Source organism: Pteropus alecto, unplaced genomic scaffold (genome assembly GCF_000325575.1).
Source record: "Pteropus alecto unplaced genomic scaffold, ASM32557v1 scaffold103, whole genome shotgun sequence".
In the NCBI taxonomy this organism is placed as follows: Eukaryota; Metazoa; Chordata; class Mammalia; order Chiroptera; family Pteropodidae; genus Pteropus; species Pteropus alecto.
Genome location: NW_006436288.1, coordinates 1,790,423 through 1,800,564, shown reverse-complemented (window position 1 = coordinate 1,800,564; position 10,142 = coordinate 1,790,423). Strand labels below are relative to the sequence as shown.

Genomic DNA, 10,142 nt, shown 5'->3' with positions numbered 1-10,142 from the left:
CAAGAGACTCACTTCAGATTAAAAGACACACACAGACTAAAAGGAAGGGGATGGAAAAAGATTGCTTTGATGGACCTAGAAGGTATTTAAGTCACACAGAGAAAGATAAGCACGATATGATTTCACTTATATGTGGAATCTGAGGAATAAAAAGAACAAACTAATCAAAAACAGACTCACAAACATAGTGGACAATTTGGTGACAGACAGAAGGGAGGGGTTGTGGGGCTGAGAGAATGGGGTGAAGGGTTAAATAAGTCCAAATTAGTAGTTGGTCATGGGGATGGGGAGCCCAGCAGAGGGTATTCATTATTATTAATACGATGGCTAGGTGGAGGGCCAGGGGAGGCAGGGAGCAATTGGGAGGATGGTTTTATGAACTATATAGATGTCTGACCAATGTACTGTATACTTGGAACTAATTTAAATAAATAAATTTTAAAAAATAAAATAGAATAAAAAGTTTCTGAAACAGAGCCCCACCTATACAGATACTTGAGAAATGGTAGATATGTGTAGCAGATTGGTGGGGAAAAGAAAGGCTTTTTAGTAATTAATCCAAGAAAATAGGGCATCTATATAAAAAATGAAGTAGATTCTTCACAGCATACACAAAAATCAATTTTAGGTGTATTTGAGATGTAAATGTGAAAAGTAAAACTAAAAAACCCATAGAAGATAGAAGAATATCTCAAAAACTTGGAGTAGGAAACTATTTTTTATGTAAAACAAATTATATCTGATACTAAAGGTTAAGTTTGATATGTTCAACTACACTAAATTTATGATTTTTTTGTTTATCAAGTTATACCATAAAGATAATGAAAAGACAAGTTGTAGAATGAGTAAATATATTTGTAAGATATATAGCTGACAAAAGTCTCATATTTAGAATTGATTGTACTGTATAACATGGTAGCCAGTAGCCGTAGGTGGCTATTTAAACTGGGCTAAATTAAGTTAAATTAAATTAAGTTAAATTAAACAAACAGCACTTTTTACTAGTCACATATAACAACTGGCTACCATATTGGATGACACTGATTTAAATTTTATGAAGAAATATATATCCAGAATATATAAAAGATAGTGTTCCTAACTTATGTTTATATATACACACATACATATATATATAGTATTCATAACTTATAAAGAAATGATTATTCTTATATAAATTAATAAGAATGAAGAAGATGGCTCAGCAGTAAAACGGGTAGTAAAAAGGCTTTAATAGGTTCTTCTTAGAAGAGGATAGTATCCTAAATGACCAATAAACATATAAAAGATATCAACCTCCAGAGGAACACAAATTAAAACCACTATAAGTTGCTACTATATACTCAACTGATGGACTAAAATATTTTTAAAAATTAGCAATACCAAATGATGGTCAGAATGTAGATGAAGAAGAATACTTCTACACTGCTTGTGAAAGCGTAATTGGCCCATTTGGAAAAACAGTTTGCCATTATTTATTAAATTTTGAATATAATAGAGGATACGTTTATGTAAAATATATAGAAGATAAGTGTGAAATTCATGTATATGTATTCCCCCTATGAATCCCACATGTAGATAAAGATCTTGGAGAACTTCATGAATTATTGTACCAGGGTTCTTGGATAAGAATTGATGTGCAGAATAACTCCAAACTGGGATCAACTCAAAGGTCTATCTACGAATGTAGATAAATCGAAGTGTGATCATCGAAATGAACAGTGTATAGCTGTTAAGGTAAAGGATCACAGCTGTATTCAGCACCATGGCTGAATCTCCCCAATACAATGAGAGTAAAAGGAGTAAAATGTGAAATAATACATGTGGCATGATTCTATTTATGTAATGTTATCAAACAAACAACTGAACTGTACTACTTGGGGATGTGTCATTAGGTGATAATTATAAAGAAGAGGAAAGTGATTGTTATAATGCTCAGTAGACTGATGGTTTCCTCCACTGGTGAGGGAGAGGTTATAACAAGGAAGGGCACACAGGCCTTTTGGGGGTAGCTATGAGAGTTTAATATGCTGTTTTTTGATCTGGGTGATAGTTATAGGATGTGCTTGCTCTAGGATTATTTGGAAGAGTATACATAAATATTTTGTGAACTTTTTGTATGTATATTCTACAGTAATATAGAAAGGAAGCCCTAAGCTGTTTGAATTTTGAGCATATTTGAAAAGAAATTATAGAGGGATGATATTAAAGAGCGGTATAAATAGATTCAACAAACAGTAATATAGAAAGGAAGCCCTAAGCTGTTTGAATTTTGAGTATATTTGAAAAAGAAGTTATAGAGGGATGATATTTAAGAGTGGTATAAACAGATTCAACAAATGGAGACAGGAAAGATCATTCTAGGATTGGAACGTTATGAAAACAGCATGGAAGTGGGGAGACATGCCTACATGAGTCCTATCAGTAGTACTTATATCCTATAGGGGAAGGTGGGGAATTGGTGGGAAATAAGGCAGTTACATAGTTTGGGGGTATATCATGTGAGCTCTTTCTAAATTTGGAAGTTTTGAAATTATTCTTCAATTAAAAAAAAAAGAAACATCTTTATAGATTTCTTTAAAGAAAACATGACCATAGTTTTATCCCCATTGTCATCAGACAGAATAAAAAAAGTTTTCAATATCTTAACATGCCATTCTTTGTTTAGACTGCCTAACAGGAAGTGGATAATTGGCAGTTTCTCCATTTGATGCATTTAATTACAGATGATGAATTATTTGGTTTAACTTATTTTGACATAGAAAAGAATCATATCTAATATTTATAGATTTCTTAATGTGTGTCAGGCACTTTTAACCACAGTGCAGTGTTGCCTGGCAAAGCTGCTTGGGGCCAAAAAAGACACCCTTCTGGACATTCCTGCCCATTTTCATTTTCATTTGGATTGAACATGGTTTACGTAAGGCACCTCCTCAATTGCCCTGCAACTAAACACTCTTCAGCTTGGCACGGACCCACTTACTTCTGTCAGGTCATAGTGTCTTGTCTCATCTCTACTGAACATTATTTGATCTTTATTTTTTAGGGCGGTTTATACAGTTTAAATAAGCTACTCTTTTATTTTTTTTACTTTGAAAGAGTAAGTGTCATACGTCAATTTAATTAATGGGGTCTTGATTCCAGCGTCCAAATCTTTGATAACATATTTTGAGTTGAGTCAGACAGTGTTTGTTCTCAATTTGTCTCCACCTTATACGCTAATTTGACCTGAGACAAATCATTGGCTTCTCTGAATTAAGTTTTCTCATATATATAATGAGTAAAATAATTCTTATATAAGCTGAGCACAGTGTCTGATGGTAGTAGTTAATTATCAGTAAGTGATTATCAGTAAGTGATGGTTGTAGTAATAGTAATTATTATTTGCATTAGGGAATATGGCAGGAAATGCAATGGGCTGACGAGGATTGACTACTTTTGTCTTAACTTCTCCCCACCTGGAGCAAGTAGGATGATCTAGCTACATAGTGACTACAAATGGCAACAAAGAGAAATTCTCCTCTGTGGTTAACAGCACTAGCCTGGGAATCAGGCAGGCCTTGGTTCAAATCCTTATTCTGACATTAATTAGCTGTGCGACCTAGTAGCTTAACCTATTTCTGAAAAGCTTTGAATATTAAATGAATGTTACATGTAAAAATGGCACAGCATAGTGGCTGACAAATACCTATTCAACAAATGGTTATTTACTATTATTATTTCCCCTAGGACTACTTCTGTTATTCAAGAGTGCAAGGACCTAACAATAGTGATCTGGAAAATTCCTCCATTTCAGTATCTGACCCTGGTGGGTCCCATTTGCAGCCTGTGGATTTGGTTAGCTCAGAAAGGAGATGAGAGTAAAACAAGCAACCCCTGTTTGTATTTATCATCTTTGTTTCTTTCCCATCTCTCTTTTCTCATTAAAAACAAGCTTTGTTGGTAGAGCTAGTGCTGGTTTAAGATCTCTCTTTTTTTTTTATTATGAAGAGAATGGCAATGGGAGGTGAAGGTAGGAAGATAGACAATAAGGACCAAATTATTTACTTATTTTTATTGTGGTAAAAAGCACACAACATGAAATTTATCATCTTAATCATTTTTAAGTGTGCAGTACAATAGTGTGAACTATATTCACGTACTTGTGCAACAGATCTCTAGAACTTTTCATCTTATAAAACTGAAATTATACCTATTGAACAATAACTCTCCATTCTTCAGACCTCCCAGTCCCTGGCAGCTACCTTTCTATTTAGTGTTTCTAGGAGTCTGCCCCCTTTATATACCTCATATAATGGGAATCATGCAGTATTTGTCTTTTTGCAGTGGGCTTATTTTACTTAACATCATGCCCTCAAGCTTTATGCATATTGTAGTATACGATAGGATTCTTAGTTTGGTAGGTCCATTTTTAATTTTTTTCCATAGGGTTACACCATTTTACATTCTCACCAACAGTGCTCAATAGTGTATAAGGGTCCCAATTTCTCTACATCATTGCCGACACTAGTCACATTCTGTATGTATCTATGTTTTTATTTGCTTATTTTTTATAATGACCATCCTAACGGGTGTGAGATCATGTCTCATTGTGATTTTAATTTGTGTTTCCCTCATGATTTGTGATGTCATGCATCTTTTCATATGCTCGTTGGCCATTCATATATCTTCTTTGGAGAAGTGTCTATTCAAGCCCTTTGTGCATTTTTTAATTGAGTTATTTGTTTTGTTATTGAGTTCTATGGGGTTCTGCTTAATAACTCTTATCAGATGTATATTTATAAATATTTTCTTCCATCTCTTAGGTTGCCTTTCACTTTGCTGATTGATTGTTTTCTTTGTTGCACTGAACTTTTTAAGTTTGGTGTAATTCCATTTGTCTACTTTTGTTTTGTTGATGGTGCTTTTGGTGTCATATCCAAGAAATCATTACCAAATGTAATGTCATAAAGCTTTCTTATGTTTTCTTCTAGGAGTTTCATGGTTTTGGTTATTACATTTAGGTCTTTAATCCATTTTGAGTTAATTTTTTTATATGGTGTAAGGAAAGGGTACAACTTCCTCCTTTTGCATGTGAATATCCAGTTTTCTGAACACCATTTGTTGAAGAGACTATCCTTTCTCTGTTGTGTAACATTGGCACCCTTGTCAGAGATCATTTGGCCATGTATGTGAGGTCTCTGTTCTGTTCCATTAGTCTATATATCTTTATGTCAGTACCATACCGTTTTAGTTACTAAAGCTCTGTAATGTGTTTCCAAATCAAGAAGTATGAGGCCTTCAGTTTTTTCTTTTTTTTTCTCAAGATTATTTTGTCTATTTGGAGTCCTCCGAGATTCCATATGAATTTTATGATGGGTTTCCTATTTCTGTCCCAAAAAATGCCATTTGGATTTTGATAAGGATTGCATGGAATCTGTAGATTGCTTAGATTATATGGATATTTTAACAATATTAAGTCTTCCAATCTATAAACATGAATGTCTTTCCATTTATTTTTACTTTAATTTTTCTAAATTTTTGGTGTATAAGTCTTTTGCCTCCTTCGTTAAATTTATTCCTAAGTATTTATTATTTTTGATACTATTATAATTGGGATTGTTTTTTTAATTTCTTTTTCAGATTACTCATTGTTAGTATATAGAAATGTGTCTGAATTTTGTGTGTTGATTTTGTATCCTGAAACTTTGCTGAATTATTTACTTACTAGTTGTAACAGTTTTTCTGTGGAATCTTTAGGGTTTTCCATATATAAGATCATGTTGTCTGTGAATGTCGATAATTTTACTTCTTTTTTTCAATTTAAATGTCTCTTATTTATTTTTCTTGCTTAATTGCTTTGCCTAGAATTTCCAGTACTACATTGAAGTGGTGGGAGTAGGCATCATTGCCTTTTTCCTTATCTTAGAAGCAAAGCTCTCAGTTTTAACCATTGAGTATAATGTTAGCTGTGAGTTTTCTTTATACAGTCTTTATTAGGTTGAGGTACTTTCTATCTCTATAGTTCGTTGACTGTTTTTATTATGAAAAAGTGTTGAATGTTGTCAAATGCTTTTCTGCATCAGTTGGGATGATTATGTGGTTTTTGTCCTTCGTTCTGTAATTATGATGTATTACATTTATTGATTTTAATAGAATGAACCATCCTTGCATTATAGGAATAAATCCTTTAAATGTGCTAATTTGATTTGCTAGTATTTTTTTAAAGATTTTAACATCATTATTCATGAGGGATATTGGTCTGTAGTTTTCTTTTCTTGTAGTATTTGTCTGGTCTTGGTATAAGGGTAATGCTAGCCTCATAAAATGAGTATGGAAGTGTACTCTCTTCAGTTTTTCGGAAGAGTTTGAGAAAGATTGGTGTTAATTTTTTTTTAAATGTTTGGTAGAATTTTCAGTGAAGCCTTCTGGCTTTTCTTTGTTCAGATGTTTTTGACTACTGATTCAGTTTTATTAGTAGTTATAGATATGTTTAGCTTTTTTTGTTTCTTTATGATTCAGACTTGGTAGTTTGTGTGTTACCAGGAATTTATCCATTTCTTCTGGATTATCCAATCTGTTAGTGTATAATTATTCATCGTAATCTCTAAAGATCATTTTTATTTCTATGACATCAGTTATAATGTCCCCTCTTTCATTTCTGATTTTTGTTATTTGAGTTTCCTCTTTTTCTTAGTCTAGCTAAGTGTTTGTCAATTTTATTGATTTCCCCACCCCCAAATACTCTTAGTTTCATTGATTTCTTCTATTTTCTATTCTCTATTTCATTTGTTCATTATAATTTTTTTTTCATCTGCTAACTCTGGGTTTAGTTTGTTTTTGTTTTTCGAGTTTCTTGAGGTATAATGTTGGGTAATTTATTTGAGATCTTTTTTTCTTTTTTAATCTAAGTATTTACAACAATAAACTTTCCTGTTAGTCGTACTGCTTTTGTGGCATCCTATAAGTTTTGGCATGTGGTGTTTTTATTTCCAGTAAAGACCAAGTTATTAAAATAATCTGAGCCCAGGACTAATTCTCCAGTAGAACTACATAATTAAGCCATACTCAATTATAGTGATTTTTCCAATTAAAATGTGCTTTCATTATATATCTGTCATCTATCAATCATCTAGCCAAATATCTATCTACCTATATCTCATACCTTTAAGGTTACCTAGTACAACATTCTTATTTTCTAGAAGGAGATTGCAAGACCCAGAAAGATTAGTGTCTTGCCTGAGATCTCCTAGCCAGTAATTTCCAAGAGAGATAGGGCTCTTGACTTAATGGGCAAGCCTATGCATTGTATACAATGAAAACAGAATGCAGAAGGCTTCAGGAGACCTTTCTTGGGAAACAATAGGTAAGGAGATTAATATTTTAATTTGTATTCTTGTCAAATATTCAAGATTTGGAAGTCTTTTAGCTGTACTCTTCATTTTACAATGGTGTTTCTCTCCTTTGTGCCTGCTCATGTGTTAACTTTTGGCTTTAACAGAGCAGTGTGGGTGTGGGTAGGGAGTCTTTTAATAGTTTCTGCAGCAAGGCTCTAGCTGGTCTGAAGCTGTGATATTCCTGCATGAGAGAGGCATAAGTGAGGCTTACATGAGCCCCTCTGAGGAAATATGCTCTGTTGGTGAGATACTTCAGGCTTTCTCCTCATTCTTGTCCATTTCTCAGAGAGCTCAGGGAAGGAGGAGAGGCAGTAGAATAATGCTTGCTTTTAGGGTAATTTAAAAGAGCAAGGGGAAGAGAAATTTAAATACAGTGTCTTAAATAAGTAACACCCACATCATCATAATCATTATCATAAATAGTATCTTTTATGGGGGCAGATGTGCCAAGCACCTTTTTGGGTACTTTCCATATATTATGTCATTTAATTCTCACAAGAGTTCAACAAAGTAGATATTATTATCTTCATTTTACAGATGAGGAAACTTTGGCTCAGAAAGTTTAAACAGTTCACTCAAGGTCACTTAGTGTATGTCAAAGCCAGACTAGCTCTATCTATAGTCCTTGTGATAGTGAAATATGTAGTATAAAACTTAATTTGCCCATAAAATGGTAGTAGCCACCTCCCCCCCGCCTCCGCCCCCGCCCCCGCCACACATACACACACACATTTTACATCCTGGACTTTCCTTTTTCAAGGACTTTACTAGTTTACAGAGCCATGAGATCACCATGTGAGTATAATAAAATAATGGTTTTTTTAGTATGACTTATGGAAATCATTGCCATGTAGTTATACTTACATTCATTTTGACTATGTGTTTCAAATTTTACACACACCATTATGGCCTTAATGACAGATCTCTTAAATGACCAATATTTTCGTAACTTTGGATTCTTTGCTTGCCCTGGCTGGCTAGTGGTGATACTGCAGACCTTCTGAAGGACTAACCCCATTGCTTTGCTCTTCTGGTTGGACACCCTATCCTCTTCTTGATTCTATTCCAAATGTCTGCCTTGGTCTTTAATTGCAATCCTCCATGGACTTGTCATAGCTAAGCTCATCCTGCACCACAGCTTCGTCAGCTCTGTATTCTTGTCCCAATATTCCTCACTATTACTCATTTCCCTTGGCACAATCCTGCTGTTCTTAGCTCTGAGTTTATCGCCAGTTAAAGGAGCCTCTGCATTGATAGAGCCCTCTGTTACACTTCACCTCTCTTCTGAAATCACATCATGATCCTATGTTTGCATATATTATTTTCTACTGTATTATCAATATTGAGTTTCTATATGTAGAAGATATTTGCATGTGTAATTTGTCTAAATAGTATAGATGAAATATAAAATATATACCATAATATAACCTAACTTGCATAATTAAATATATGCATACATATATTTAATAAAAGCCCATTGGATATAAAGGGAGTTTAGGTGTTCTGCTAAAGTGGTTTAAGTCATGATTTAGTCACTCTCTGCTGCATACAGTAAAACCCTGATTAATAGGCATAAGCATCTTAAGCCAAAAGATACCTCCTTAGACCCCAAAGTTAGAGGAACTGACATAGAATGAAAAGATCAAAAGATCAAAGATCTACATTTTAAAACTTTTTCTGAAGCCCTCAGTTAACAAGCTTAATAAGTCACCTTGAAATACTTTACATATGCTGATCACAGCCACCAAGAATCACAAAGCAGGGATAGCTAGCCTAATGTACAATAGTAAAATATTTATCATCTGCAGAGTTCAGTTTATATTATTAACTCACTTTTCTTTTATTTTGTAACAACCGAAACTTTTGACTTCAAATTTTGGAAAGAACTCTTTTGATTTCCGAACACCAACAAAACAAACACTGCTTTAGCCTCTACTTTCAGTTTATCCTGTTAATTAATTGAGTGATTAGGGACCACTCAGGACAGTTGTACGGAGATCCTTGAGTTCAGCCATGCACTTGAAACAATTTTTGAGGTCCTTTTATTATACGGAATGGTTAAAGTTCAAGTGCTCATTTCCTGAGTAAGGTTAAGAGTTGGGTGTTACTGCAACTTTATTTCAGCTTTCCAGTTTCTTCCAGTCATAGCACTGGGGTATAATCTTGGCAATGTAAATTAGTGGAAAGCCTCTAAATTGGTAGTCTGGTCCCACAGACTTTGCTACTGGCTGGCCAAATGACTCTGAGCAAATTTCTTAGCCTCATAATTTCTTTGGGCCTTAGTTTCTTCATTTGGCAAGAGAGAGAGTTGAACTAAACCAACCCAAAATGACTCTTAGTTCCTCTTATGTTCTTTAGTATGTGTCTACATGATGTACACACATTCGCAATGCTTACAGTGTACATATGCCTTTATGTGCACACACAAAAAAGGTGCAGCACTTTAAATACACTTGATAACTCAGAATTTTTGCATGACTCTTACTTTACAGAAACGATTCTTTCCAAAATGATTTATTATGTGATTCTTTTAAGTCAGAATAGGAAATATGTGACTTTAGACAAATTTATGCACTTAACTTAATTTTATTCAGCTAATGGGGTAAATATTTCATATACTTGCAATTGCTAAATCACAACATAGCCTTAAAAAATTTAGTGGCAGTACCTAAAAGGGGACAGAAAGAAGCTGATGCACCACTAATCTGTTTATCTGCTGTATTTCAGTTTTCTTTTTTCTTTATTTTTTTTTTCTACTAAATAACTGGT

The 10,142-nt window shown here is 33.8% G+C and overlaps 1 protein-coding gene across 1 annotated transcript in view; it reads left to right on the top strand.

Annotated features, from left to right (window-relative positions):
- GRIN2B (glutamate ionotropic receptor NMDA type subunit 2B) overlaps positions 1–10,142 on the top strand; it is a 387,278-nt gene that overhangs the window by 74,573 nt on the left and 302,563 nt on the right. The gene's annotated exons all lie outside the window — the stretch shown is intronic.